The following is a 22,751-nucleotide window of genomic DNA, read 5'->3' as shown; positions in this document are numbered from 1 at the left end:
CGTAATATTTAAAATGCGTTCCAGAATCAAATTAAACGTTTGGTATTCAAAAGAAATTCAGTAGTGTGTGCTGACCACCACAGTTTTAATAGCATGTGGTCTGTGTGTTCAAAGAGGTAAACCACACCTTTTGTTTTGACAAGTATATATATTTTTTGTGGAAATAACACTCGTTCAGTTTGGCTAACTCTATGCGAGACAAAGATGTTAACTCTTGGTTTTATTTCGATTCAATTAAAAACACTATTTCATATTCTTAGCAGAGTCTCAGCCAGAGCAAGACAGTGCTTATCAAGGATTGAACTTGCAATCGATGATGAGGGATGGTAAGTTTCCGCATTTATGCGGCACTATTTTCTACCCATATGCAAAACGCACTTACTTCACAGTGGCCAGACATCCCTTTGCAGGACGCACTTGAAACATATTCTCGAGACTCTGGCTTCCCAGGATACATTAATAGCATAACAACTTCAATATCCTTTAATCTATACGCTTTGTACCATTACAGGTTCACAGTTTTGTTTAAACGTCAGATTCAATGAAATCATACCCATGTTATTTGAAGATTTCCTGATAACTACATTGAATAAACAGTTCATGAAGTTGACAGTGAAGCACAGGCTACTGTAGTGCAGGCAAACAGAGCCAAAACAAGAACACGCGTTGTGACCATTGATGCCTTCGCCTCCTCACATTCGCTAATGGGTCGAGAGGAGTGGCATCGCCGTGAAGTCCACAGTGAAGTTTTTGTTTCACGACAGGTCCTGATCCACAGCGAGGAAGCGACTCCGAAGTGCTGGAATCGCCATCGGTGACCAACAATGGTAGTAGCTGTCACTTGTTCACGCGTCGCTATGTCACGCACTTTGTGACGACGAGGATGTCTGCTGTCACGTGACGCTTGCGATCGTCAACTGAAGTCAGATGGCGCCTATGAATTGCAACGTATAAATTGCAACGTATTAAATGCAACGTATACATTACGACGTATACATTACGACGTATAAATGACGACGTATAAAATACGACCTATATATTACGTTTAAATTACAACGTATAAATTACGAAATAAATTACAACGATAAATTGTTTTGTTACCCTTATATCTGGCAATTGGTTTTTTTACCCCTTTTATCTGGCGAGATAAAAGGGGTTAAAAAACCAATCATCATATTTTGCTACTGGCAAAGGAGGTTCCAATGGTATGAATGACAACGTCAACAACTTGCTGGCAGATGCCCCCCGGCAGGAGCGCGAAGGCCACTACCAAGCCCTCAAGCTGCAGCGGAAGGAGGCAGAAGGTAGAGGGCGCACGAGACGACCTGCAGAGAGCGCCACGTGGCCCCACTTCACTTTGGCCATCGAACACAACATCGCCAGCGGCAGGCGCTGCAATGTTGCTTAACTTATTGAGAGTCCAAGGGACACGTCCACTGATTTCATCCATCCACTCCATTGGAGTTTATTTGCTTGTGCTGTTAACCTATTTTTAATCGTGTACTTTGGTCATTAATACGTTGTTGATGCTGGAATGTAAACTCTTATTCCGTTTGTTGCAGACGAATATGACAATCTTAACGTGTGACGCGAGGACGGCACGGGCCTTGTGAGTATAGTATATTTTTCTGGGGTTATTTTCATTGTTCTATGAAATTAATACAACTCGCAGAGTTTAAGCCATACGATGCAAACAAATCAACAATTAAAAGAGAGATTGGGAGGCTGAAGAAAGCTGGAGATGCGGAAATGACGCCAACACCATCCGTTAAGGTTTAACCTGGTTAATTACATCCTTCCAATGATTGCTCAATTTGTATTCATCTTCTCGGTTGAAGTTACGTCTATGTTTATTTATGTTTACAGCACAGTTGACTGTAATTCACTTGGTAAGGCCAAAGCAATGACAAAGTCGAACGCGGTCTCATAGTTGTGTTTGTACCACACGCTGTGCCTCATTGTGTCCGCTAGGGGGCCCTGGCCACTCGTGCCCGTGAGTGAGGCGCCGTCTGGGCCTCGCATCCCCAGCGGTGGCCCTCGGGAACGGCGTCCGTCGCTCGCATCTCCAGGGGATCTCGGCTGCTTCTTCCGGACCCAGCTTTAGTTTTTGTTGAGCACACAAGTGGTTCGTTGGAGGCCAAAGGGTGTTTCAAAGGCAGTGGCTTACTCGTTGCTCTAGATGTGAAGCGGTGGCGGTGGGGACAACACAACCACAACCGCTTAGCCCACTTACAGGTGACGCGTGGAGGTGCAGCATCAGCCGCCATGGTTTCTCTGCCAAAGACAATATCTACATCAGGGCCACTTAGGAACATCGATAGGAATGTTTCCCACAAGGCCAGCATGCATGTTTTAAAACGTGCTGTTCTAGATGCCTTTCCACTTAAAATGGCCCTGGTTTTTTACGTCAAAATTGTCCACCCTACGAGGTTGCCTCCTTCACCTTGACACATCTGTGCCTGCTCACGTCTCCCTTGTGTCTGCGGGGCGCCACGGTGGCGAGATGTTAACTGCCTCGCCTGGTATGCGGGAGGTCGTGGGTTCGATCCCGATCCCGATCCCGACCCTGACGTCTGTATATTTGGAGTGTGCGTGTTTCTCTCCCCGTGGTCGCGTGGATTTGTCTCCGAGTTCTCTAGGTTTCGCCTCCATATTTATAAACATGCGTACTCTTTGTTTCTTTCGGTATTTTTTTAATTTTATACCCACGTGACTTTACCGAAAGAACCACAGAGTACGCGTGTTTGTAAATAAGGAGGCGGAACTTGGAGGACTCAGAGACAAATCCATAATTAAAATGAAGTCCATACATAAAATAAATCAAAAATGATTTTATACCTACGTGACTTTACCGAAAAAACCAAAGGGTATGGATTTCTGCAGTCACGAAATATTCAAATCTAGATGTAAACACGCGTTTAGATAATTTGGCCGCTGTACATTTCCACCTGATAATCCACTTGGTTGAGCTATAATTTGTGGCCAGGTTGCTAGCACAGTTGGCCTTACCTGGTAAAATAAAAATTGCTTATAAATATTTTAGTTTTTGTGTTGGCAGTGCCACTGCAGGTGTCTCCTTTGTCCGTGTAGGTCATAGACACGGAGCAATCCGTGCAGCCACTTCCCTGACAGCAGCTGCTGCTGCTACCCACACGTGGGCACAGGATGACGTGGTCAGCAGTAATGCCAACTCCTTGAAGCGGAAAGTCGCCAACCTAACCTCGCACGGCCGCTAGATGTCCTTATAAAGTCATCGAATATTTCACGAGACAATTTGCCAAGTATTTAAGATAGACAACTGATACAGAAATCCTTGATACATTGCTGCAATTGCTCTTAAATCTGTCTAATGCCGTCATCCCAGAAAGTCACATGTCACTTTGGCAAAACATTTCACCCAGGGAAACTCTTCGCACATTCACCGTTTTAGAGCAGTACTTGGATCGAATCCACTGGCTGCCCTGATTATAACTGTGAGTGATTCACATTGGGCGTCAAATATTCTTTGACATTCGCTGGAGTCGGCCATTACGTAACTGATTTCAGGATCAAAACTCCAAATTACAAAAAATGACAATAAATAACTCGATTAATATTGTACGTAGTGATCATCGCCCCCTACAGGCATATTAATGCCCCAACACCCTTGCAAACGAGATGCTAATAACTCGCGGTATGTGGTGGTCCGCGAAATGCTTGGAGGTTGAAAAGGGGTCCGCACACTGGAACATGTTGGGAACCGCTGCATTCAGTTAAACATTTTATCAATGTGATTTATATTCCAGTGTACAAATCCGCGTATACTAATTGTCGTTAAGTTACTAATTTCTAAATGTTGCCTGCCGATTTAATTATGTAACTCGTCAAACATGGGATGTAATAGTAAAGTAGAATAGGCATTACAGTATATCCGTGGTTGCAATCTGTGCCATTATTTGTCTTTGTACATCTGGGCTGGATTGCACTGCTGCCCTGAAACCTGTTTGGCCCAGGTGACGCTTCTAATGGAGACTTGATGTGTCAGCGGGTCCTTGCCTGGCCAAGTGAAGTTGATGAGGACAATGCTAATTAATCAAACAATTGACACATTTTCATTTGATTATTTTGTAGTTTTATAGCCGTAGAATTATTGTTTGATACTGATAAAAAGTCGCTTTTCATTCTGCTGTACCTTAAAAAGCCATATATACCGTACAATAATTTTCAAATGTTTCAAGACAAGTTATTGACCTTGCTACTCCTGCTTGTCGTTAGTGGCAGGAGTGGCACCACACTGACTGCTTGGAAACATTCTGCTGAGTAGAGTCGCGTTTGACCGTAACGTTAATATGTTTGCATGCAAAATGTTCGTGCATAGCAAATTAATATTTTTTTATACTAATACCCTCAGTCTCGTGTATGCATCAACCACACTATAATGATGAAATATTCTTCAAGGTTTTTGCTATGCAAGTAGAATAGTGACTGCCTGTTGTGTGTAAGATAAGGCTGCATGGGACGTATGTGCAGCACCAGGGGGAAACACAAGGGAAGGGAAGTAATAACCCTGCCCATTTCTGTTCGTGATATTTTTATGAAAATTCAAGTTGACATTGTGAAATGTCCACTTCATACGCAAGTACCCAGCCTGACAACGTGAAGCAGAAATGGCTGCGATGAAAGTGTTCATCTTTTATATTGGTAGAAACCTTCGAACGGGCCATGCCTCATCATTACAGAAGTGTAACATATGGTCTAAAAGTAAACATTCACCTGTCAATGTGATACGGTACGTGTCTCTTTATCGTAACACGTGGGATTGAAATTTACACCACATAACGGCAGTGGACAATATTGAGTAATTTACACATCTGTAAGTATCCACGAGTAATAATCTTGTTGTTGAAGTGAGAAATCCACCCCAGTGTCCCACAGTTGGCTCTGTGGTGGCTGCTGCTATTGAATGGATCCAACGGGGAGCAGCATCACCTGAGCTTTGGGTCAAACAGCAGCAAACAGCGTCCAGAGACGGGCTCTGACCTCATGACCAAGGAGGCAAATGCTGCACGGGTTGAGAAGTCCATTTTTGAGACTCCTCGACCTGTATGAATGAGCGATACACATTTTACAAATGCGGTGCAGTTACTTTTCTGGAGCCGAGTATTTCCATGTAACATTGTTTTATTTCGATGATGTTATTTACTTGATTTAAATTCACGTTTTGAGTTATCAACAATCCAGTATTAAGATGGGTTATGTGGATATTTAACATTCGGTATATTAGAATAATCGCTGAAGGTTCGTAATCTTTCAGTTGTGTTCAAAAGCAGAAGTAACAGTGTGCTGTGCTGTTCACACGGAATGCGATTTAATGAGAAATCATTCTGGCTTGGGCTTCAAATATGAAGACGTGAAAACAAAACGCGTGGCTATTTAAATGCTCATCAGTCGTCATTGCCAGCTGTTATTACGGTCTTTCTGAATAGAAGTCTGCCACTATAAATGCAGCAGTTGTAACAGAAACGAATTGTCAGGGTTTTTACCTTGTGAAACAACGGACGGTCATGGTATTTGATAAAAAAACGAAATCTGTATATTTTTTCGGTTATATTGTTCAACTTGATTCTGTATAGCAAGTTGTAATTCTGCTTTGCTGTACTTAAAAAAACCCAAATGACAAGTATTTATAATCTATTGGCTGTGCAAGGGAAGTTATGGAGCTTGCTCCATCTACCTGCAGTGTTGTTTACCAGCGAACCATTCACATCATCCTTGTTCTGACTCAAATGGAGAGCACCCAAAGAGGGTCTGGTAGTAGCAACAGTGACCGTGTGAGCAGGGAGAAGGGCCGGGTTTAGACGTCTTTACCCCCGGGACCCTGGAGCAGAAAAGACCCAAGCCTCTTCTGACATTAAAACGTAAGAAATAACACTTAATGAAGCAAGTATTCATGTTATTTCTTAATATATTTTTTTTTATATCAACGTGACTTTACCGAAAGAACCGGAGAGTTTTCATTTTATTCTTGTTAAAACAATTATACAGAATTAATAAAGTCATATTTCTGAATACAGATTTTGTTTGTTATATTTATTGGGCCTCTGGCGTTCTGGAGCCTTAACAAATGTCCCATCTCGCTGCACGCTGATGGGGCCCTGCGGCACTGCTGAGCCTTGGGTCAAACAGCAGCGAGCCGTGTCCAGGCAGCGCCTCCGACTTCATGGCCAGGGAGGCGGATGGCGCATGGACGCACACCACCAGACTTGACGTGCACGGACGCGAATTGAACACGCACGTTCCAAATGGTGTCAGGCGACTCTTCTATGCCAAAGCACGTTCATGGTATTTAATGTTAGTTACGAATTCGTATTTTGTTTTGGTAAATAAATTGCTTTCTGAGCACGATAACAGTGGTAACGTTTTTTTTATTTGACGCTGATACAGTAAAAGGAAGTGTGACGATGAAGTCGTGCTCTAGAGAGAGGCTGGGGGTTGGCGTGGGAGCTGTGGTTGGAAGTGAAACCTCAGCGAGCTGTGGGTGGGATGTCGCGACACTTCGACTGAAGGCGGCAGCAGGAGCGACATAAAACGTGGTGCGTGCTGAGAACTGAGCAGACGGCGCCGTGGCTCTGAGCCATGGACACGGGGACGAGGAGGCGTGCGGTTTGGATGAGTGTTGTCATCTGCATCTTGTCCCGCATCAGTGAGTTATTATTCACGTGCTGTTATACACCACACTGTGTTTACGTACAGTATGTACGTTCAACTTGTTGCGCACCGTACATTTAAAAACCGTACCGGAGTGTTCAATATTAATAATTTGCCGTTTTGTCTTTTCACTTTTGAAGCGAGTGTTCATTTACAGGCATCCCCCAGAGAGTATGTTGTTGCTGTGGGACAGACAGTCACCTTGACGTGTGACAGAACCACTCCAGGATGGACACAGAACGACAATTCCAATATCAGATATCTCACCTGGTGGCGTGGTGAAGACAGTGGAACTACCGGGATCGATTTAACAAACTCACGAGAGGCCAGGATAACAGCCACTGAAGATGATAATCAACATAGGTTTTATATCCGAATCGCAAATGTGCAGCACAGTGACGCTGGCGTTTACAGTTGCCTTGAAAGGGAATTAGGAGAAGAGAGTCTCATGATGGAAATTATCACAATGGAAGGTAAGGAAATGTGTTACACTATTTTGCACAAGCACCCTTCCTACACTTCAAAGTGAAATGTATGATTATTTTTTGTACATTTTTTATCGTGATATTATTTCATCACATTTTATCCGTGAAGAACAAGTTGTGGTTTAAACGCTGCAAAGAGTTGACACGAGGGTGATGCGTGGCGCTGGTACTGCACGTGACGAGCCCTTCCTCTGCAATGCCACCGGTAGATTGTCCTCGCTGCCTCACGTCCTTTGCCTCACCGTGGCACTGCGACACGGTGGTATTGCACCGGGAGTCCTGTTCGGCGCTCTCCTAGCGAAGCCGCGCGTTTACTTGCAGGAGTGTCAGTGCAACAGGAGACGTTGGTACTGATGCAGGCCCCTCACACCGCCCCCTGTCACACAGCCCGTCAGGTCTCTGTGGTGAACGGGTACCGGTCAGGAGTCGCCCAGACTCGCTGAGCGTCGCTGCTGTGGTCGCGTCCACAAGAGGAGTCGTGGAGGAGTTTGGAGCACGGAGTCACTGCTGAGTCTTGAGTTTGTTTTACTGCTTTTGCTTTCTTTAGTTTCAGCCAACCCATCCAGCGTCGTGAGAGAAGGTGCGACTGTCACATTGACGTGTAACATCTCAAACAGTGCCTATGGAAAAGGTCTGGTTTGGACTCACGGTGGTATTAAGATGAACCCAGGCAATTCTGTGCTGACACTGTACAAAGTGAAACGATCTCAACAGGGAGAATGGAAATGTGTTTTACAATACCAGCACAACAGTCCCTTTGCCTCGTACACATTGGAGGTTACATCAACTGGTAAGTCTGTTATATACATTTAAATGTACTGTTATTAACTCACGTGTTTTGTTATTTCTTGAATTTAAATCATTTTAATGTCAAATGTATCAATTACATCTTTACATTTAGTGTATGTTTTGATAATTACTATGCATTGGTGAATTTTCTGCTGTTTATTTTATAGGTGATGTTGGGCAAGCACTTGCAGTGAAGAAATATTTCATACACGAGGGTGGGATGGTCTCATTGTCATGTGATGAATCTGATCCTGGATTTCAGTGGAAAGATCATTCACAGCTGCTACGTGCTGTCACTTGGAAATCGCATGATGGCACAATAAAGCAATATGATCAGAACCTACAAAATCCACCGCGATCGTTTTATTATGAAGATCAGTTTCCTTTAACATTGTCGCAAGTTACGTTTTCACGTGGTGGGGTTTACACATGTGAGTTTACTGGCTACTATAGGACAGGCACCCTCACTATGGAACTGGTCACAATGAAAGGTAATGTGATTTTGGTTTATATATCATAAAAAAAACACTTTCATACAATAGTGCAACTTCTATATCAAGATAAATTACATCCCCATGGTATTAAAATACATATTTCCAGTAATGTTCAGTTAAAACCTGTTGCATGTTTTAGGAGTACGTTTAAATGGGTATCATAGATAGTAATTCTGCTGCATGTATGTTGAACTTCTTTCGCACCGTACGTAGCCAACCGTGCTAATCCGAGGTGCTGCACATTGGGTCCTGCCCTGTTGGAGATGTCTGACATTGGATGAGCCCCTCCTGACTCTCCCTGTCACTCCGTGCCCTCTGGTGACGTCACACGACCTGTGGTGCCACGTCAGTGCCACGGTGCCCGTGCGACGTCACCCGTGTTCCAGTGGAGCCACGCGATTTCATGCGGAACTGTTCATGGAATGGCAATTATTGTTTCTGGACCTCGCCTGACATTGACTCCTGTCACGTGCGATACTGTTTTAGTGAAACTGCGTGTTTACTTGCAGAACTGTCAGTGCTACGTAGGCCCCTCACACCGCCCCCTGTCACACAGCCCGCCAGGTCTCTGTGGTGAACGGGGACCGTTTAGGAGTCGGCCAGACTCGCTGAGCGTCGCTGCTGTGGTCTCGTCCACAAGAGGAGTAGTGGAGGCGTCTGGAGCACGGAGTCACTGCTGAGTCCTGAGTTTGTTTACTGCTTTTGCTTTCTTTAGTTTCAGCCAACCCATCCCTCTCTGTGACAGAAGGAGAGACTGTCACATTGATGTGTAACATCTCAAACAGTGCCTATGTTCAAAATATAGTTTGGACTCACGGTGGCATTGAGATGAACAAAGGCAATTCTGTGCTGACATTACACAAAGTCAAACGATGTCAAGAGGGAGAATGGACATGTGGTGTAAAAACCCAAACTGACCAAGCCTCTGCTTCTCTCGATTTGAAAGTCTCATCACAGAGTAAGTGTATTCAGGGATTGATTTCAGCTGGAGCTGTCTGGGGTTGATCCCTGGAAAATATGTATCCCTTCCCCTCTCTTCCTTTTGCTATCCCCATCAGTTGGGGGAAGGGGTGGGGGGGTCCAGGGGTTTGGGCAGCCCCAGAAATGTTTCAAAATAAATTAAGCCCTCGGTGAATTTAATTTCACACCGGGATCTGTTAACAATGTGGTTAATTTGCGTTACCAATGCAATTAGTATCTTCTAAATGTAATGAATATGATGTATGTGATACATCCCCTGTGGAGGTGTAATAACTTAAAGTATCATTAAAATTGTCAAATATTTGTCCGTAATTTCAATGTTTAAAGTGTAATAATTTCTCTCTTTTCTTATATTTTTGTAGATGTTTGTGAAGTAAAGGAACCTGCTCCCAGAAAGTATTTTGTTTCTGTGGGCCAGACGGCCATTTTGCCATGCGTTGAATCTGATCCAGAATTTAAATGGGAAGATCACCCTTCCTCTGACCGGGCTGTGATCTGGAAATGGGTGAGGCAGGGTAGTGGCAGCGCAACGATTGTCCAGTATCAAAAGCAAACTGGTCAATGGACTAGAGATGTAAGGAAAAATACCGCTATAGCACTGGTTTCCAGAATAACAGCATTGAAGTCTGCTTTTGATCAAGACAGCTTCTCTATTCAAATCTCAAACGCACAATACAGTGATGCTGGGCTCTACATTTGCCACTTTGCTGGCTACTTTAGAACAAGCAGCTTAACACGAGAACTTATCACAATGCAAGGTAAATTATATTTTACTTTTTTGCACAAGCATATGCACTTAAATATAAAAGTGGAATGCATTTCATTATTCATAGTGTACGATTTTGTATTAATAGTCCATGAATGTAAACTGCTACCAATTATATAAAAGTATTAATTTTGATGGCTGTAATGAGTTTAGTCAAGCATAAAACACACTGCTGCTATTGCCCATTATGAATTCTTCCAACGTGATGGCACCGCACGTCCGAGGAATCCCACGAGACTGACGATTGTACCACGATCCATGGAGATGGCAACCCAGGCTTCCCATGGCACTCGCACTGGCGTCACATCCACAGCCATCGCCCGTGACATTCTGCCTGTGGTGTAGTGCAGCCACGTGTTTTACGCACATCTGTGAACAGAAGAATCTCCTGCTGATGCAGACCCATCCTACTCACATGGACAGAGCTCTGTGGTGAACGGGGACCGGTTAGGAGTCGCCCAGACTCGCTGAGCGTCGCTGATGTGGCCTTGTCCACAAGAGGAGTCGTGGAGGAGTCTGGAGCACGGAGTCACTGCTGATGTCTGAGTTTGTTTTACTGCTTTTGCTCTCTTTAGTTTCAGCCAACCCATCTCGCTCTGTGACAGAAGGAGATAATGTCACATTGACGTGTGACATCTCAAACAGTGCCTATGGAACAGGTCTGGTTTGGTATCATGGTGACACTTACATTTCACAAGGCAATCGGCTGACACTGAACAAAGTAAAACGATCTCAACAGGGAGAATGGAAATGTTTTCTACAAAAGCAGCACAACAGTCGCTTTGCCTCGTACAAATTGGAGTTTACATCAACTGGTAAGTCTACTGTTATATACATTTAAATGTACTGTTATTAACTCACGTTTTTTTATTTTTTGAATTTAAATAATTTTAATGTTAAATGTACAATTACATATTTACATTTAGCATATGTTTTGATAATTACTGTGCATTGGTTAATTCACTGCTGCTTGTTTTATAGGAAGTGATGATGGGCAGGCACCCGCAGTGAAGAAATATTTCATACACGAGGGTGGGAAGGTCACTTTGTCATGTGATGAATCTGATCCTGGATTTAAGTGGAAAGATCATTCACAGCTGTCACGCGCTGTCACTTGGAAATGGAGATCGCATGATGGCACAACACAGGGTTCTGATCAGAACCTACAAGATCCACCGCAATCGTCTTATTATACAGATCAGTTTCCTTTAACATTGTCGAAAGTTACGTTTTCACGTGGTGGGGTTTACACATGTGAGTTTACTGGCTACTATAGGATAGGCACCCTCACAATGGAACTGATCACAATCAAAGGTAAGACAATATTAAGTCATAGAATATAAATTTCCATTCAAAATTAAAATTAATACATTTTCATTATATTTCATTTTCATTAAAAATTAAAACGTATATTTACATATATTTAGATATACATTTATTTATGTAAATTATATGAAATGAAAATTTATATAGTCTACGTATGTATTCTATTTATATTTAATTTTCATTAAAAATGAAAATTTATATATTTATATATAAATGTATATATATATAAATTATATAAAATGAAATTTATATATTCTACGTATATATTCTATTCATATTTAATTTCATTAAAAAAGAAAATTTATATATTTTTATATATAAATGTATACATACATAAGTTATATAAAATGAAAATTTATATATTCTACGTATTAACACGTTTCAGCATCTTATTAAAATGAAATGTCGGACAGTATTGTTCATGATTGTGACGTAAATGCCAGAGTGAGTTTATGTTCACATGAACGATTGTTACTGCTGCTGCACATACAAGCTGTCATGTCTGTAGCATTCAGCATTGGATGCGCATCATCTGATTCTCATTGCCCATCATGCCATCGCCCTTGCAGATGAAAGCCTAAGTGTTCCATCATGTGAACGGTCGTATCACAGCCACATTCACGGGAATATTCCCGTGTTTTTTACTTGTGGAACTGATATCTTTTACAATGATTGGTTTACCAATAAAAATGTAGTTGCACTGGTATTACATTCACTTGTTTTATTACAGTAATGTAGTCCAAATTATTGAAGAGACATATACAATAGATAATGTATAGCGCACTTACTTATATTTACACAATATTTCTCGCAAATTTAAACAGGTTTAGTTTCTTTTAAGTTGCCATATGAAAAGTTCACGTGAGAATTACGAGTAGCGCTGCTGCTGTTGGCCATTCAGAGTCCTGCTCTGAGTTCACGTTCACAATCAGGTTTAGGTCGAGGGTTTAGGTTTAGACAATTCCTGGGCCAGTGCTTCTCGTGATCAGTGGCCACGTGGTCTCCTCTTCACCCCTTCACCATCCCCACCCTGGAGTCTCTGTGCTCTGCTGCTGTAATCACGAGTAGAGGAGCAGTGCAGGAGGCATTCCATGATCTCAACTGCGCTGTGAGGACTCCAGGCTCCGATCTCCTGGAATCTTATCACAGTTGTGGATTCCACGTGACCAGGGATAAGCCATACCTCAAACTTCAGAATGATTTGTACTCTAGTTTGGCTTGTGATTTTGAATCAATGAGTCGTAAATATTGATTTTTGTTTCGTGTTCTTTAGTTTTGTCCAACACATCCGACACCGTAGCAGAAGGAGAGAGCATCAGTCTGACCTGCCAGCTCTCTAACGACTCCTATGCACACATGGTCAGATGGATTCACAATGGGATTGAGATCAGCCATCAAAGCAGCATCGTGTTGGTGAAAGTGAACGCTGCTCACAGTGGGTTGTTGAAGTGTGCCGTGAAAAGGGAGAGTGGAGAGACCTCAGAGGTAGCGTACAATGTGAACGTGCTGAAAAATGGTAAATACACATCTCACGTTACTTCAGTTACATTCTAAAAGCACATAGTGAGAATAAATACTTTGATCAAGTACATGAATTAAGTTACATCTTGCGTGTATTAAAAAACACTTACATTGATTAAAGGAATTGGTGAGCTTGACACAATGTCCATGCTTATACCTGCAGCTGTAAGATATGTATCTGTGCGCCTTTTAGCGTCATTTGGTCAAACACCATGTGAGACTAGGCTCTAGGAAAAGCTGTCTCGAGTGTGGACCAATCAACTTCAAGGACAGTGTATACATTATTAGAGTTATGTTTTTTTTGCATTACGACTGCAGGTATTGTGGTCTATGCAAACATGACTCCTTGTAAAAAAAAGGTGTCAGTTTTGTTGCCAGATAAAAGGGTAAAAAACTCCAATTATCATATGTATCTGTATTGTGGCATCCTGTATTTGTTTGGTTGTCGATTAAACTATTAAACTATTGTTTTTACACGATTTGCAGACTCAGAGCATCAGGCAACCAGGAATTACGCGTCTCAAATTGGTGAAGGAATCACGTTGCCCTGCAACGAGTCTGACCCTGGGTTTGTGTGGAGGAGCTCCTCCAATGAGTCTCGTTCGGTCACCTGGTACTGGAGGCCACGTGGTGACAGCACAGTCCGTACGTTACTCGCGGCTCACCCAGCCGGACCTCACGCTGCATTCAGTTCCCACCTCAACTCCAACGTAAACATCTTGTCCTCGGCTTTTGACGACGACGACTTTTCTCTGACCATCTCAGTGGTGAATGATGATGCAGGGGGGGTTTACACTTGTCAGGTTGAAGGATATTTCCGATCATGGCGGTTGGAAATGGAGTTGATTACGTCATAAGGTACAAGACTTCCCATTTTTGTCATGGAAAACAAACACTTTGCTCTATTTTTATTATCTAAATTACGTCTCCCGCTTTTACGATATAATCACTGGCTCTCAATATTAAATTGCAGGTCGGGAAAGTTAATTTTAATCTAAAGCTCTTGTTACGTCAAAGTATACGGCTGTGAAATGTATGTTACTGCACTCCTTTCATTCTATGAAAATATAAAATGTGTTTATGAAATTACTTAAATTATTTCATCGTTTATTTAGTTCATGCATTATTTTGTATTTCGCAACAGTTCCAGGGGCATCTCCGTACGTGTTGGTGGCTGTTGGAGTGGTGCTGGCTGTGTTGCTCTCTGCTGGAGCTGCTGTTGTTGCTGTGTTGGGCTACAGAAGAAGGAAGCTCAATGCAGGTCATTGGCACCACCCACCACTCTACAACCAAACAGCATTCCTCACACTGAACCCCGTTCACCCAATACACGTTGTGTAGCTCCTTTAAGGGTCACTACAACCGCATGTCATTTCATTAATGGAGGAGGGGGTTACCCCTTGTCTGGGATCGCTGTTGATGTCGGCATTGCTGCGGTGTCTCTATGTGTGGCTGTCAGCCTTGTGCGCTACACACAGCAACACTCGTGCAGATGTGAGACCATCCACACGTCACTGCCAGCAATGCCTCCTCCTAGCAGGGGAAACAGCTCTCGTTCATTATGACCCAGCCGAGAGCCACTTGAGAAGCTGCCATTGAGACCCGTGTACACCGTCTATGTGTAAATGTTGGTAAACTTTTTAAGAGTTGTGGGCAATGAAAGAAAACGTAATATTTAAAATGCGTTCCAGAATCAAATTAAACGTTTGGTATTTAAAAGAAATTCAGTAGTGTGTGCTGACCACCACAGTTTTAATAGCATGTGGTCTGTGTGTTCAAAGAGGTAAACCACACCTTTTGTTTTGACAAGTATATATATTTTTTGTGGAAATAACACTCGTTCAGTTTGGCTAACTCTATGCGACACAAATATGTTAACTCTTGGTTTTATTTCGATTCAATTAAAAACACTATTTCATATTCTTAGCAGAGTCTCAGCCAGAGCAAGACAGTGCTTATCAAGGATTGAACTTGCAATCGATGATGAGGGATGGTAATTTTCCGCATTTATGCGGCACTATTTTCCACCCATATGCAAAACACACTTACTTCACAGTGGCCAGACATCCCTTTGCAGGACGCACTTGAAAAATATTCTTGAGACTCTGGCTTCCCAGGATACATTAATAGCATAACAACTTCAATATGCTTTGATCTATACGCTTTGTACCATTACAGGTTCACAGTTTTGTTTAAACGTCAGATTCAATGAAATCATACCCATGTTATTTGAAGATTTCCTGATAACTACATTGAATAAACAGTTCATGAAGTTGACAGTGAAGCACAGGCTACTGTAGTGCAGGCAACAGAGCAAAATCAAGAACACGCGTTGTGACCATTGATGCTTTTGCCTCCTCACGTTCGCTAATGGGTCGAGAGGAGTGGCATCGCCGTGAAGTCCACAGTGGAGTTTTTGTTTCACGACAGGTCCTGATCCACAGCGAGGAAGCGACTACGAAGTGCTGGAATCGCCATCGGTGACCAACAATGGTAGTAGCTGTCATTTGTTCACGCGTCGCTATGTCACGCACTTTGTGACGACGAGGATGTCTGCTGTCACGTGACGCTTGCGATCGTCAACTGAAGTCAGATGGCGCTTATGAATTACAACGTATTAATTACAATGTATTAATTGCAACGTATACATTACGACGTCGAAATTACGACCTATAAATTACGTTTAAATTACAACGTATAAATTACGACATAAATTACAACGATAAATAGTTTTTTTACTCTTTTATCTGGCAATTGTTTTTTTTACCCCCCTTTTATCTGGCCAGATAAAAGGGGGCTAAAAAACCAATCATCATATTTTGCTACTGGCAAAGGAGGTTCCAATGGTATGAATGACAATGTCAACAACTTGCTGGCAGATGCCCCCCGGCAGGAGCGCGAAGGCCACTACCAAGCCCTCAAGCTGCAGCGGAAGGAGGCAGAAGGTAGAGGGCACACGAGACGACCTGCAGAGAGCGCCACGTGGCCCCACTTCACTTTGGCCATCGACCACAACATCGCCAGCGGCAGGCGCTGCAATGTTGCTTAACTTATTGAGAGTCCAAGGGACACGTCCACTGATTTCATCCATCCACTCCATTGGAGTTTATTTGCTTGTGCGGTTCAACTATTTTTAATCGTGTACTTTGGTCATAATTACGTTGTTGATGCTGGAATGTAAACTCTTATTCCGTTTGTTGCAGACGAATATGACAATCTTAACGTGTGACGCGAGGACGGCACGGGCCTTGTGAGTACAGTATATTTTTCTGGGGTTATTTTCATTGTTCTATGAAATTAATACAACTCGCAGAGTTTAAGCCATACGATGCAAACAAATCAACAATTAAAAGAGAGATTGGGAGGCTGAAGAAAGCTGGAGATGCGGAAATGACGCCAACACCATCCGTTAAGGTTTTACCTGGTTAATAACATCCTTCCAATGATTGCTCAATTTGTATCCATCTTCTCGGTTGAAGTTACGTCTATGTTTATACATGTTTACAACTCAGTTGACTGTAATTCACTTGGTAAGGCCAAAGCAATGACAAAGTCGAACGCTGTCTCATAGTTGTGTTTGTACCGCACGCTGTGCCTCATTGTGTCCGCTAGGGGGCCCTGGCCACTCGTGCCCGCGAGGCGCCGTATGGGCCTCCCAGCCCCAGCGGTGGCCCTCGGGACCGGCGTCCGTCGCTCGCATCTCCAGGAGATCTCGGCTGCTTCTTCCGGACCCAGCTTTAGTTTTCGTTGAGCACACAAGTGGTTTGTGAAGGCCAAAGGGTGTTTCAAAGGCAGTGGCTTGCTCGTGGCTCTTGATGTGAAGCGATGGCGGGGGACACACAACAAAAATTACAATAAATAACTCGATTAACATTTCGATTTAAAGCTTTCGTGACTGCAGGGATTCATCTTCTTGGTTCTTTCGGTAAAGTCACGTAGAAGGGAAATAATGAAATAATAAAAATAAAACATAAAATTATTCTCACGACGTTTCGGCCACAACGCAAGCAGCCGTCCTCAGGTGAAGACCAGGTCTGTCGGGGAGACAGTGTCTGAATGATTAATATTGTACGTAGTGATCATCGCCCCCTACAGGCAGATTAATGCCTCAACATTCTTGCAAACGAGATGCTACTGGCCTCTTAGAGTTCTCAACAGGTTAATAATAAAATATGTAAACATACTTTAAAAAACACGCTTTAATGAAATGTACTCTCCGAGCTGCCCCTCCCCCTGCCCCCTTCGCCCCTCCCCTCCGACATTCCCCAACGTAAGGGACCGTGGTGATTTACAGCCAACGTGAGTTGATCGTCGACAATTAGAGCCGTAAAAAATATATATTTTTAAATATAATAAAAATTTTCAATGATAGAATATCGTTTTGTCATCAGTATGACATACCTATACCAAGTTTGCAGTCGATACGACATTGGGAATACGGTTGATATTGAGTTACAAGATTTTTGGATATGACAACACATACAGTAAGTTAAATAAATAAAATATATGTTTTGGATATTTTATGATAGAATATCGTGTTGTCATCAGCATGACATACTTATACGAAGTTTGCTGTCGATAGCACATTGGGAAGTGTGTAAAAATTGAGTTGCAAGAATTATTTTTTGAGGATACAACAAACGAAGTGAGTTAAATAAAATCGTGTAAATAAATAAACCTGATCTTACAAAATTGCTGAGTTGGCAACACTGGTGGTCAACCGCACCGTCGCGACTTTCTGACATGTAGAGCCAATCATTGCACAGAATGTAATGTGATGACAATATTCACCTGCCTTGTCCTTACAAAAAGAATAAAGGGTAGATGAAATGCATTCTATCATCGTTTCTCAACCGGTGGTCCGGGGACCCCTGGTGGTCGGTGAGGCTACTGCAGGAGGTTCGCGGAAAATAAAAACAACAGCATTCTCACCGGGGAAAATTCAAATAACTAGTGGCATGTGGTGTTTCGCAAAATGCTTGGAGGTTGAAAAGGGGTCCGCACACTGGAAAATGTTGGGAACCGCTGCATTCAGTTAAAAATGTTATCAATGTAATTGATATTACAGTGTACAAATCCGCGTATACTAATTGTCAAGTTACTAATTTCTAAATGTTGCCTGCCGATTTAATTATGTAACTCGTCAAACATGGGATGTAATAGTAGAGTAGAATAGGCATTACAGTATATCCGTCGTTGCCATCTGTGCCATTATTTGTCTTTGTACATCTGGGCTGGATTGCACTGCTGCCCTGAAACCTGTTTGGCCCAGGTGACGCTTCTAATGGAAACTTGATGTGTCAGCGGGTCCTTGCCTGGCCAAGTGAAGTTGATGAGGACAATGCTAATTCATCAAACTATTGCTACATTTTCATTTGATTATTTTGTACTTGTATAGTTCCATAATTGTTTGATAATGCTAACAAGTCGCTTTTCTTTCTGCTGTACCTTAAAAAGCCATACCGTAATAATTTTCAAATGCTTTCAAGGCCAAGTTATTGAACTTGCGACTCCTGCTTGTCGTTAGTAGCAGGAGTGGCGCCACACTGACTGCTTGAAAACCTTCTGCTGAGTATAGAGTCACGTTTGATCGTAAGGTTAATATGTTTGCATGCAAAATGTTCGTGCATAGCAAATTTATATATTTTTTATACTAATACCCTCAGTCTCGTGTACGCATCAACCACACTATAATGATGAAATATTCTTCAAGGTTTTTGCTATGCAAGTAGAATAGTGACTGCCTGTTGTGTGTTAGAAAAGGCTGCATGGTATGTATGTGCGACACCAGGGGGAAACACAAGGGAAGGGAAGTAATTACCCTGCCCATTCCTGTTTATGATTTTTTTTATGAAAATTTAAGTTGACATTGTGAAATGACCACTGTATACGCATGTACCCAGTCTGACAACGTGAAGCAGAGATGGCTGCGATGAAAGTGTTCATTTATTTTGGTAGAAACCATCGAACGGTCCATGCCTCATCATTACAGAAGTGTAACATATGGTCTAAAAGTAAACATTCACCTGTCAATGTGATACGGTACGTGTCTCTTTATCGTAGCACGTGGGATTGAATTTTACACCACATGATGCCAGTTTGTTATCTTGAGCAATTTACACATATCTGTAAGTTTCCACCAGTAATAATCCCACCCCAGTGTCCCACAGTTGGCTCTGTGGTGGCTGCTTCTATTGGAATGGATCCAACGGGGAGCAGCATCACCTGAGCCTTGGGTCAGACAGCAGCAAACAGCGTCCAGAGACGGGCTCTGACCTCATGACCAAGGAGGCAAATGCTGCACGGGTTGAGAAGTCCATTTTTGAGACTCCTCGACCTGTATGAATGAGCGATACACATTTTCCATATGCGGTGCAGTTACTTTTATGGAGCCGAGTATTTCCATGTAACATTGTTTTAGTTCGATGATGTTATTTACTTGATTTAAATTCACGTTTTGAGTTATCAACAATCCAGTATTAAGATGGGTTATGTGCATATTTAACATTCGGTATATTAGAATAATCGCTGAAGGTTCGTAATCTTTCAGTTGTGTTCAAAAGCAGAAGTAACAGTGTGCTGTGCTGTTCACACGGAATGCGATTTAATGAGAAATCATTCTGGCTTGGGCTTCAAATATGAAGACGTGAAAACCAAACGCGTGGCTATTTAAATGCTCATTAGTCGTCATTGCCAGCTGTTATTACGGTCTTTCTGAATAGAAGTCTACCACTGTAAATGCAACAGTTGTAACAGCAACGAATTGTCTGGGTTTTTATCTCGTGAAACAAAGGACGGACATGGTCTTTACCCCCGGGACACCGGATCAGAAAAGACCTCCCCCCCCCTTCTGACATTTAAACAACGTAAGAAATAACACTTAATGAAGCTAGTATTGGTCATGTTATTCTTGTTAAAACAATTATACAGAATTAATAAAGTCATTTCTAAATACAGATGTTTTTGTTTGTTATATTTATTGGGCCTCTGGCGTTCTGGAGCCTTAACAAATGTCCCATCTCGCTGCACGCTGATGGGGCCCTGCGGCACTGCTGAGCCTTGGGTCAAACAGCAGCGAGCCGTGTCCAGGCAGCGCCTCCGACTTCATGGCCAGGGAGGCGGATGGCGCATGGACGCACACCACCAGACTTGACGTGCACGGACGCGAATTGAACACGCACGTTCCAAATGGTGTCAGGCGACTCTTCTATGCCAAAGCACGTTCATGGTATTTAATGTTAGTTACGAATTCGTATTTTATTTTGGTAAATAAATTGCTTTCTGAGCACGATAACAGTGGTAACGTTTTTTTTATTTGACGCTGATACAGTAAAAGGAAGTGTGACGATGAAGTCGTGCTCTAAAGAGAGGCTGGGGTTTGGTGTGGGAGCTGTGGTTGGAAGTGAAACCTCAGCGAGCTGTGGGTGGGATGTCGCGACACTTCGACTGAAGGCGGCAGCAGGAGCGACATAAAACGTGGTGCGTGCTGAGAACTGAGCAGACGGCGCCGTGGCTCTGAGCCATGGACACGGGGACGAGGAGACGTGCGGTGTGGATGAGTGTTGCCATCTGCATCTTGTCCCGCATCAGTGAGTTATTATTCACGTGCGGTTATACACCACACTGTGTTTACGCACAGTATGTACGTTCAACTTGTTGCGCACCGTACATTAAAAAACCGTACTGGAGTGTTCAATATTAATAATTTGCCGTTTTGTCTTTTCACTTTTGAAGCGAGTGTTCATTTACAGGCATCCTCCAGAGAGTATGTTGTTGCTGTGGGAAAGACAGTCACCTTGACGTGTGACAGAACCACTCCAGGATGGACACAGCACGACAATCCCAATATCAGCTCTATCACCTGGCGGCGTGGTGAAGGCAGTGGAGCAACCGAGATCGATTTAACAAACTCAGGAGAGGCCAGGATAACATTCACTGAGGATGTTGATCAACATAGGGCTTCTATCCGAATCGCAAATGTGCAGTGCAGTGACGCTGGCGTTTACAGTTGTCTGGTTGAAAGGGAATTGGGAACAGAGAGTCTCACGATGGAAATTATCACAATGGAAGGTAAGGAAATGTGTTACACTATTTTGCACAAGCACCCTTCCTACACTTCAAAGTGAAATGTATGATTATTTGTTGTAAAATTTTAATCGTGATATTCTTTCATCACATTTTATCCGTCAAGATCAAGTTGTGGTTTAAACGCTGCAAAGAGTTGACACGAGGGTGATGCGTCTCGCTGGTACTGCACGTGACGAGCCCTTCCACTGCAATGCTAGCGGTAGATTGTCCTCGCTGCCTCACGTCCTCTGCCTCACCGTGGCACTGCGACTCGTGGAGGTGACACGGCACAGACTTCCTATCGCTCCCACGTGGCATTGCACCGGGAGTCCTGTGCGGCGCTCTCCGAGCGAAGCCGCGCGTTTACTTGCAGGAGTGTCAGTGCAACAGGAGACGTTGATACTGATGCAGGCCCCTCACACCGCCCCCAGTCACACAGCCCGTCAGGTCTCTGTGGTGAACGGGGACCGGTTAGGAGTCGCCCAGACTCGCTGAGCGTCGCTGCTGTGGTCTCGTCCACAAGAGGAGTGGTGGAGGAGTCTGGAGCACGGAGTCACTGCTGATGTCTGAGTTTGTTTTACTGCTTTTGCTCTCTTTAGTTTCAGCCAACCCATCCCGCTCTGTGACAGAAGGAGAGACTGTCACATTGACCTGTCTCATCTCAAACAGTGCCTATGGAACAGGTCTGGTTTGGTATCATGGTGACGCTTACATTTCACAAGGCAATCGGCTGACACTGAACAAAGTAAAACGATCTCAACAGGGAGAATGGAAATGTGTTCTACATAACCAGCACAACAGTCCCTTTGCCTCGTACAAATTGGAGTTTAGATCAACTGGTAAGTCTATTGTTATATACATTTAAATGTACTGTTATTAAATCACGTGTTTTGTTATTTCTTGAATTTAAATCATTTAAATATGCAAATATAACAATTACATATTTACATTTAGTGTATGTTTTGATAATTACTATGCATTGGTTAATTTACTGCTGTTTATTTTATAGGTGATGTTGGGCAAGCACTTGCAGTGAAGAAATATGTCATACACGATGGTGGGCAGGTCACTTTGTCTTGTGATGAATCTGATCCTGGATTTCAGTGGCAAGATCATTCACAGCTGCTACGTGCTGTCACTTGGAAATCGCATGATGGCACAATACAGCGATATCATGAGAACATGCAAGATCCACCGCGATCGTTTTATGATAAAGATCAGTTTCCTTTAACATTGTCGCAAGTTACGTTTTCACGTGGTGGGGTTTACACATGTGAGTTTACTGGCTACTATAGGACAGGCACCCTCACAGTGGAACTGGTCACAATGAAAGGTAATGTGATTTTGGTAAAAATATCATCAAAACACTTTCACGCAATATTGTAACTTCAATATTAAAATGAATGGCATCTTCATATAATACACCATGGTATTCGAATAATAATTTTCAGTAATGTTCAGGTAAAACCTGTTGCATGTTTAAGGAGTACGTTTAAATGGGTGTTATAGGTAGTCATGCAGCATGTATGTTGAACTTCTTTCGCACCGTACGTAGCCAACCTTGCTAATCCGAGGTGCTGCACATTGGGTCCTGCCCTGGTGGAGATGTCTGACATTGGATGAGCCCCTCCTGAC

The 22,751-nt window shown here is 43.0% G+C and overlaps 1 long non-coding RNA gene across 1 annotated transcript in view; it reads left to right on the top strand.

Moving 5' to 3' along the window:
• The window catches only part of LOC144941248 (uncharacterized), a 35,340-nt gene extending 13,394 nt beyond the window's left edge, over window positions 1-21,946 (top strand). Inside the window, exon 3 of the long non-coding RNA XR_013639240.1 lies at window positions 21,716-21,946. This is a non-coding gene — a long non-coding RNA (uncharacterized LOC144941248). The remainder of the gene's footprint in view (window positions 1-21,715) is intronic.
• The last annotated feature ends 805 nt before the right edge of the window (window positions 21,947-22,751 follow it).

This window comes from Lampetra fluviatilis, chromosome 24 (assembly GCF_964198595.1).
Source record: "Lampetra fluviatilis chromosome 24, kcLamFluv1.1, whole genome shotgun sequence".
Lineage (NCBI taxonomy): Eukaryota > Metazoa > Chordata > Hyperoartia > Petromyzontiformes > Petromyzontidae > Lampetra > Lampetra fluviatilis.
Note: the sequence above shows the minus strand (reverse complement) of the source record. Positions and strands in the feature narration are given on the sequence as shown.